This window comes from Hylobates moloch, unplaced genomic scaffold, assembly GCF_009828535.3.
Source record: "Hylobates moloch isolate HMO894 unplaced genomic scaffold, HMol_V3 SCAFFOLD_17, whole genome shotgun sequence".
Taxonomy (NCBI): Eukaryota; Metazoa; Chordata; class Mammalia; order Primates; family Hylobatidae; genus Hylobates; species Hylobates moloch.
The window spans coordinates 73,902,493-73,911,974 of record NW_026652292.1 but is presented as its reverse complement, the minus strand read 5'-3'; the positions used below and the strand labels follow the sequence as shown (position 1 = coordinate 73,911,974).

The window sequence follows — 9,482 nt, the reverse complement described above, 5'->3', positions numbered from 1 at the left end:
AACCATAAAATCACTTCAATAGATTCAAGAAAACATTTGCTAAATTAATTTTTTAATAGAAAACCTAAAACATTTAGGCAAAAAACATATAGGCAAGCATTTTAATAATCCTGGATTATAAATACATACAACATAATGAACTCTACATAAAAGACACCTTAAAAAGTGAAACAAAAGATCATAAACTGTAAGAATATATTTTCAATGTACAACCAACAAAGAACTAACATCATCAGTTTACATAAATCCTGGACCATACCTCTATTTTAGTACTAACACATAAATATATAGAGTTGCTTTTTTGCTTGTTTGTTTTTAGGAGATGATGAGCTCCTGAGCGAGACTTGTGTTTGTGTCATTTTGCATCCGCAGCACTGAGAAGAGTACCTGGCACTTATTGGTGCACAGACAATGTTTACTGCATGATTAGAAGGTTTAACCGGAAAAACCTACTAACCTCTGGTATGTGTGGTCCACCAGGTACAAGATAATGTGCTGAGTCACCTTCAGTGGTTTATAAATGGTTAACCATTCACATCATTCAGGGCTTTAGGCTGAAACAATACAAACTCCACTAGACAGTTTAGGATGCTATGACAAAATGCTATTGATTGAGTGGCTTAAACAACAGACACATTTCTCACAGTTCTGGAGACTGAGAAGTCCAGAGCAAAGTACCAGCAGATCTGGTGTCTGGTGAAGATCCACTTCCTGAAGGTTTCCAGATGGACATCTTCTCCTTGTCTCCTCGTATGACTAAGAGCAGAGAAAGAGGAAGCAATTTCTTTATAATTCTCCTTACAAGGGCATTAATCCCATTTATAAGGACTCCACCTGTATGATCTAATCATCTCCCAAAGGCCCTACCTTCTAATACCATCCCATTGAGCATTATGGTTTCAACATATAGGTATTTTTTTGAGTTGGAAGGGGACATAATCATGCAGTCCATACCACAACCAAGTGAATGCTTCTTTAGGCAGAAAAAAAAACTCCTTACTGAGAAGATAGGGAGTGATTCATAGATTTCCAGGAAGATTGGAGAATCAGGCTCAAAAGAATAGAAATAAGGAGAGGCTTCTAAGCCAGAACCATGGCACAAATGAAGCTGCAGACTTAATCTAGTGAAGGCCTGAATGCTGTTGCCACTGCTTCCAACACTGCACATGAGATCTCCACTGTGCTGTGGGCCATCCCTGGTAGCTAATTCTCCTACTGCGCCTCCTGCCCACAAGAACATAAAAGTCTCCATTCCTAGGTCTTTTCTATCCCTAAGACCAGACACGTTCCTTAGCTGGTAGGCAAGGTCGCAGCCCTTTATATTTTTCTGAGGGATTGGAAGGTTAAATCTTGGTCTCTATCAACCTGTAATTAGGGACACGATTTGTTTGTATGTAGGCACAGGCTTCAGGTGCTTTGCAGTCCGTGAAACTTTATATGTCTACAACATAGCCTTTCAGCTTTTGGACACTGAAACCCCTTTTTTTCTAGGTCTAAGAGTATAGTCTGAATTCAGATGAAAGAAAGGGGTTCTCAGATTTCTCTTAAGAGTCTGACCTCAGCAACAACCGTCTTAAAACTCCAAGGTTCTCAATTTGGGTGGGAATTCCTCCCGGGAATCATTTAGAAATGTGTTGTGAATTCTGTTTTTTATTATTCACTTTTAGATCTTACTATAATTTGATGTGGGGAGAAAGAGAAGTGAAACAACTCACAATACACACAACACTTTATGAAGCAAAGACTTGTCTTATCTCATGCACACATCTTCTGAACACTTACCATCACTTTCCCTGGGGTGAAAGCCCTCACTGCATGGCTGCTGTCACACTCTATGTGGGGGCCCAAAGCCAGGCTAAACAGTCTGTTGGGGAATTTCAGAACCAAACTTTGTTATTGAACTTGGCAAGGAGAAGGGAAAATAGCTTGATCTGGAAATATGTAGACCTGGATTATAGTCTATTGCATTTAAATTTCTCTTGAATTGAAGGGACTATCTGACACTGGGCCAGGCTCCAGGGCTACAGGCTTCAGAAGACCACTGGCTCTCTACTGCTTACCTACTCCCATGTCTGGGGGGCAATTTCATCATCATTTGAACTTAATAGCATCTTCATTTATTTTATTTTCAATGCTATTTCCGTGTGTGTTTGTGTGTGTGTATATTAACACAGTAACCTTTAGATATTATGTAGCTAGAAAGGTTTTATTCAATAAAGTTATTTTACATCCTAGGCCGGCATGTACTTTACAACACTAATGGTCATTGTGTTTACAATTGTAACCCATTTTACTGACCATATTATTTGCTCTGAGTAAAAATATATGTATATATAAATATACATATAAACCCTACTGAATAAGTATTATCTTTGATCTTAGAATTTAAGCTTTTTCACAACATTGTTTATGGAATTGTATAGTAACTAGAATTCCTAGCTATAACTTCCAGCACTCTTTTCTCTATAGAAGGAATAAAAAAGTCATAATAAGAATAACTAATGCTTACATAGTGCTTGGTGGTTTATGAACATTTTCAAATCTTACATACCAATGAAGTAGGTATTACCAATGTGCCACTGCAGTTTATAGTGTTTGAATCATTTGAGCAGAGCAATGAGCTTACACCAATTGGAGTCAGGATGTCACACCAGGTCTTGAGCCTCCCAAACCTGTTCTCATCACTGCATGGCAATTGCTTTCATCAAATATTATTTTGAAAATCCAGTATCTTCTTCCTATGGTCATTGAGCATCTTTCAACTTGAGGAGGAGAAAAGAAAATAAAAGCATCATATAATTAGATCAGAAAAATACAGAAAAATATATTTTTCTTTTTACTGTTTATATGCAAATATTTGTTGGAGGACATCATCCAAAGTGAAAGGAGAAAAATGTTACTTGAAACCACAATGGTAACAGATATAAAATCACTAAAGGGCAGCTGTGGACACGTAAGTGTGTGGAGTAAGCGTTCTCATTCGTTTGATGATTTCCTGAACTGGGGGCGATTTGATCAGCACATTGGAGGAAGGTGGAGGGAGATAACACAATCGCTGTAATGACCTAATTTTCCAGTAAAAGGGTTTTCAGACTCCTGGAAGAAAACATTGTAGTATATAATGAAAATAAGCTGCAGTGCTGATGAAAACAGTTATCATTGGTGTCGCTTTTCCATATCCAAGGGAAAACCTGGAGATTTATTGCTTGGATCTGACCTAGCTCATATCACCAAAGTCTGATCTCTTCAATACATTTACCATATGTGTAAGCACTAATCTTTTTTAAAAAAATAGGACTTCTATGGGTAAAACGTCAACATAACAATAAAATGAAATAACCATATATGACTCATCACTTTTATAGTTTCTGTTTGTTGGTGTTAGTATTTAAGTGGTTGTCAACAATTTTTGCATACAATAATTATTACACATTTAATCCTGATAAAATTCAGTTAGGTGATTTTTTATATATATATATATATACACACACACACATTCCTATGCAATTATTATTATTATTGTCACTTAAGCAACGATAATAGAGACTGGCAGCAGTTAATTGACTTGCCAAATACAACAAAGCTGGAATTCCACCCTGCTTCTCTGACCCCAAATCCCGAGTTCTTCGAAATTCTTGGTGCTGCCTGTTTTACAGCATATCAAGATTTCACTATAGTACAAAGTAACCCAGTCAATGACCTTTCTCCTCAGTTTTCCTGTTCACACTAAATATGCCATAAATATAGAGCCCCTTCCTGCCATATCCTCTAGTAACCTTAGTCATATTGCTTTGAGCCAATGACTTAACTAATTCTGTTTTCAGGGCTCAGCCATGGAATAAGTGTCATCCATGTGGCTGGTTCGTATTTCTGCTATTCATTTTTCCAAAATCACTAAGTGTCATCTTTGGTCCTTTCGAGTTTAGAGAAAAAAAAAAAAGCAAGAATTTCACTTAGAGTGTGACCTAGAAGTAAATTGTTTCTTAATGGGTAATAATCATGAAATAAATCTGATTTTTTAAAACTTAAGGTTTTGAGCCAATAAATCTTAAATTATATGCCTGCAGAGTACAAGGGCAAGTGGGTTGGCCATATAAATGTTTTGCAAATACAGAGAAAAAGCTAAGTTAACTTTTTTAGAATTATGTTAGTCATGAGGTATTTTTCCTTAATTTCTTTCTGATAATGTTAGCTACTCTTATGTGCAAACAGAAAAAAACTGAATGCACATAGTGTAAGTAAGCAGACATCAACAACAGCTACAAAAACAAAAGCAGTGACAGTTTGGTTGAAAAGCTGTCTACTAACTACCTTCTCTCTAGTGCCCATCATAATAAGATGACTTTTATACACCATGTGGGCATCAAATCACATTTTCTGATAGCAAATACTTTCTTATTTTACATGATGAAATTAAATACATGATAAAACCATTATATCACAGAATTCTATAAAAACACTCTGAATTCCAGGAGTGTTATCACATAAATGGGTTTCTGATCCACTGAACTAGATATTAAATATCTCTTACAGTGGTGGTGGTTTATAGTTTTATAGTATGCAATGTGCTTTTTGAAATCAGGACTTTCCTAGAAAATAAGTCAGATAAGATCATCCTTATATGTATAAATTGAGGATGAAAATATAAAGATACCCAGAAGACTTTTATCATGACAAAACTTTATGGGGAAAAAAAAAAACTCTTGAGAAAGTTTATCCTCCTCCTCCTCTTCTTCCTCCTCTCTCTCTCCCTCTTCTTCTACCTCTCTCTCTCCCTCTTCTTCTCCCTCTCCCTCTCTCTGCTTCTCCTTGTTCTTCTTCTTTGTGTAGGAGTCTGAAGCATTTAGCATCATCACTGGGCATATAGTGGATGTTTACAGAAATGTGTATACAAAATCTGCTGTTCAAGGGTGAGTTTTGTAGTCTGTACTCCATTTCAAGCCCTGTGTGATTTGTCACTCTAATCTCAAATAGCTTTTTTTTTTATGTAGGGTAGTATATGAATGTTGGGCAAACATTAAGTGTAAGTGCACAGAGTTCAAGCACTGTGAGAGATGCATCGTGTACAAGTATGGAAGAGAAAATGATGAGAAATCATTAAGCATGATGGCTCTAAGAGTAGCAGACAGAGGATTCAGGCAAGTTGGAAGAGTGGGAGCTACGAGCAGAAAAGCCAGATTAAGGGTATCGTAATACCTAAGGTAAAGTGTAATAAGCCACGTGAACAGAATCAGTGGAAGTCAGCTTGAACAAGCAAAAGGAAACTTAAATCAGTTTTAGATGGCAAAAGTAACAAACTTTCTGCCAGATAAAATAAGGGTCAGTCAATGGAAAAGGGTATTTTAGTATAACTACATAAATAAAGAAGTCTTTAGAAAAAAAGTTTGTGTTGGGAGGCCAAGGCAGGTGGATCAAGAGGTCAGGAGATTGAGACCATCCTAGCCAACACGGTGAAACCCCGTTTCTACTAAAAATACAAAAAAATTAGCCGGGCGTGGTGGCAGGCACCTGTAGTCTCAGCTACTCGGGAGGCTGAGGCAGGAGAATGGTGTGAACCCAGGAGGCGGAGCTTGCAGTGAGCTGAGATCGCGCCACTGCACTCCAGCCTGGGTGACAGAGCGAGACTCCATCTCAAAAAAAAAAAAAGGAAAAAAGAAAAAAGTTTGTGGAAAGAAGACCTGGGTTTGAGAACACTGAATTTGAGGGGCTTGAGGGATACACAGGTAGATCTATCTAATCAGAAATGACTTTGTACTAAGTAACTAGCAACAGTGGGGCTGTAGGGTCAATCCTTTCACTTGCCTTCTTCTCCCATCTGCTTTTCAAGCTAGGCTTTCTTAGATCAACCACGTTGCTGGAAAGAGATATAAATTCTTCCTTTCCAGCCCCAGACCGTGGTGTGATGTTCAGCAATTAAACATGTTGTTAAGATCAGCTTAAAAAGAGTGGCTGCGGTCCTGTCCCCAGTCTTTTGGAGGCTATCCTGGTTTAAGAGGGTTGTCCCAGAGTAATTATTTACAGCACCCCTTTTCTCTCAAAAAAAAAAAAAAATCCTGGATCACCTTCGCCATTATTGTCTTCATCATCATCATCATCATCATCATCATCATCATCATCTTAGTCATATAGATGATGTTTACTTTGCATGATCTCTAACAGCTTTAAATAACATTTGCTGCATTATCTGTTTCGACCCTCACAACACCTAAGTGGGCAGGTGGGGACAGAAGTTAACCCCATTTTAAAATAAGGACGCTGATGTTTCAGTAACTGCACAGTCGCACAGGTTTTTGGTAAGGCAGCAGCGTGTGAATTAGTGTGTTCTGAGTAGAAAATTGTGAGCTGTTTTCACTATACATTCATTTATTAATTTGACACTCTCATCGCCTTTTGACTGGATGATCTCATGGGGGAAAAATCCAAAAACTCATGATCAGTGGGAAGTTATAGATGACACGAGGCAAATTTTAACAGGAACATTTTAAGAGACACACCCTTGGTTCACAAATTCACATTTTCATGCCAGATGTTTCCTCTTACCTACCAAGCTCTTTTCCTCCTTATCGGCTTGAGGCTGAAGTCAGCAACTTTGCTTCACTTCTTCTGGCTGGGCAGGGTAATAGGAAATTTTTTTTTAATGTATCCTCAGGAGGCATCATATTTAAAAGGAAATCCTTTGAAAGTGAACAGATTTTCTAGCAAAGAATCAAAACTTTGACCTGGCACTGAAAACTATTATCACACATGTGAATATTTCCTTTTTGGTTTGCAGAACATAACTACTAACTTTTCTTCATTTAATTTTCACCAACTAAAATGGGGGTTAGTGACAGCAAGTATGAGGGAATCTAATGCTCTCTTGAGTCTGTCAGATGCTGAAATACACACTTTCCCCATTACAACACCAGGTTCTCTAAGATGAAATTATATTCTCAAATTGTATGAAATGGTTTAAGGGAAAGTACATCTTGCTGCACCTGGAGAAGTCTTTGAGTTTCATTACAAGTTGAACTAGGAAACTCTGAGATCAACCCTTACCTCCAAAGAACGAAAAGTTATTTGACCTTGAACTAAATATTTCCTCTCACTGAGTTTCAGTTTCCTTATCGAGGACTCAACAGTAATTATCGGAGAAGGACCAGATTGTAGATATGTTGTTTGCTGGACATACCTATTTGGTTACAGAAGTATACCCAGCTCAGCCATTATAACCCAAAAGCAGCCATAGGCCATACATAAGTGAATGAGGGTGGCCATAATCTAATAAAACTATTTATAAAAACAGATAGCAGACTGGGTTTGGTCTTTGGACTACAGTTTGCCATTTGCCAACTGTCTTTAAGGGGAAAATATCTACTGCACAAAGTTGTTCTAAGAATGTTATTGACTAAGCTATGTGAATCAAGATATATGAAGTGCATGATAGAAGGTCTGATGTTAAAAATGACAACTAATTTCTTATATTTTCTCTCAACGTTCTTCTCCCAACTTACTCCAATTCTCCTTGAATGAACATTGAGACCCCCTACAAAATGGCATGCATTGGCTGATATTTCATATCTGTAGCAATTCTTCCTTTGTTTCCTTGTTATTTTACTACTTTGGGAGGCAAAGTTAGAGAACTGAGAATATTAAGTTTTTAAAGCATGAAGCTTTGATCAAATTTGAGCTCCATTCAATATGTGTGTGTGTTTAAAGCATGAAGCTTTGAACAAATTTGAGCTCTATTCAATGTGTGTGTGTGTGTGTGTTTAACATTTATTCCTTTTAAAATGGAACTTAAAACAGCCCTTTTAGTGAAATTCACAACATATAAAGAAGCCTGTGATTTAGGCCAAAGGTCCAGTTAACAGCTGTGGGTCTTTGTTTAAATGACAATAATAATGAGGAATCCGCCTCGCAGGCATTTATTATTTTAAGCTTGACCTCGTGTGCTTACATTTTATGTCCGTCCCTGCCAGCCTCCATGAGTGAGTCACTAGAACAGCCCCTTCATTTTTCTGAATCAGTGTATTGTCTTCAGAGCTTGCCCTCTTGACTTCAGTTTTTCAATTGCTTTCTTTTCAAATTATCTTACACACCTCTTTTTTTCCCTCAAGTATCTTTAGAGTATTAATGCAAAAGACAAATTACTCAGAAGCGCTAAAATATAGTAGATTGAAGTTGAAACACACTGAGTTTGCAGTCAACTGGGTACCAATTCTAGGTCTGACTGTATTGCTGATTACCTACATATCCTTAAATGAAACACTTTGCCAGGATAAGTCTTAGATTTCTCATCTATGAAATTAAGATGAAAATTGTTACTCTTCCTACCATCCTACATTTCCTGTGTGAATAAAATGAACACTAGCTATGAACACAAAACACTATTAAATTTCTTTTTCCCTGATTATAATTATTGCTAAAATCACCAAAAAAGCTATAATTTAAATAACACTTAGTGTGGGCCTGGAAGTATACGGATCATTGTGCATAAATTAACTTAGCTAAAATTTATGACTAATGTATCAGGTAAATATTTTTCCTCCCATCTTACAGAGAAAAAATCTAAGAAGTCTAATGTTGAAGTGATATGGCGAAGTCTCACTGTTACTAAATGAATTGGAGTTGAAACTCTGAAATATTAGACTCCAAAGTTCTTTATCTTAATCAAAATGGAACTTAAACTGAATGTAAAACTTTACATTTTTTAATTGCCTCTTACAATATTTTAAAGTTTAAATTTAAAAATAATTATGTAAAAGGTGTTTTCTCTTTAACAGTTATATTCTAAAAAATTAAATAAGCATAAACACATTATTTACAAAGAAATCTTTTCTCCTCTTGCAATCTTTTAAATTTTATTGTTTTTATTGGATATTTACAAATAATAATTGAATATTTATTAAGTACAAAGTGATGTATGATATATGTATACAATTTGGAAAGATTAAATCAAGCTAATTAACATACCTATCACCTCAAATACTTATCATTTATTTTTCCTAACTATTGTACCCTTTGACCAACAGCTCCTCATTTCTACTACTCTCTAGTCTCAAGTAACTATCATTCTGCTGTCTGCTTGTATGTGTCTGATTTTTTTAGGTTCTACATATAAGTGAGAATATGTGGTGTCTGTTTTTCTGTGTCTAGCTTATTTCACTTAGCATAATGCCTTCCAAGTTCATCCATGTTGTCACAAATGACATAATTTCTCTCTTATTAAAGGCAGAACAGGAGTCTGTTGTGTATATATATCATATTTTCTTTAACCCTTCATTGGTTGATAGACACCATCATCTGGCTATCGTGAATAATGCTGCAATAAATTTGGGAATGCAGGTATCTCTTCAATAAGCTGATTTCAAATTCTTTGCATATATACTCAGAAGCGGAATTGCTAGAACATAAGAGAACACTATTTTTAGTGCTTTAAGGAACCTCTATACTGTTTTGCATTATGGTTGTACTATCTTACATTCCTGCCAAACAGTGTA

At 36.3% G+C, this 9,482-nt stretch overlaps 1 long non-coding RNA gene across 1 annotated transcript in view; it reads right to left on the bottom strand.

Moving 5' to 3' along the window:
* Positions 1 to 473: 473 nt before the first annotated feature.
* Positions 474 to 9,482, bottom strand: part of LOC116456923 (uncharacterized) — a 28,605-nt gene continuing 19,596 nt past the window's right edge. Inside the window, exons 2-4 of the long non-coding RNA XR_004244846.1 lie at positions 6,541 to 6,607; positions 2,627 to 2,762; positions 474 to 756 (exon numbers count right to left, since the gene is read on the bottom strand). This is a non-coding gene — a long non-coding RNA (uncharacterized LOC116456923). The remainder of the gene's footprint in view (positions 757 to 2,626; positions 2,763 to 6,540; positions 6,608 to 9,482) is intronic.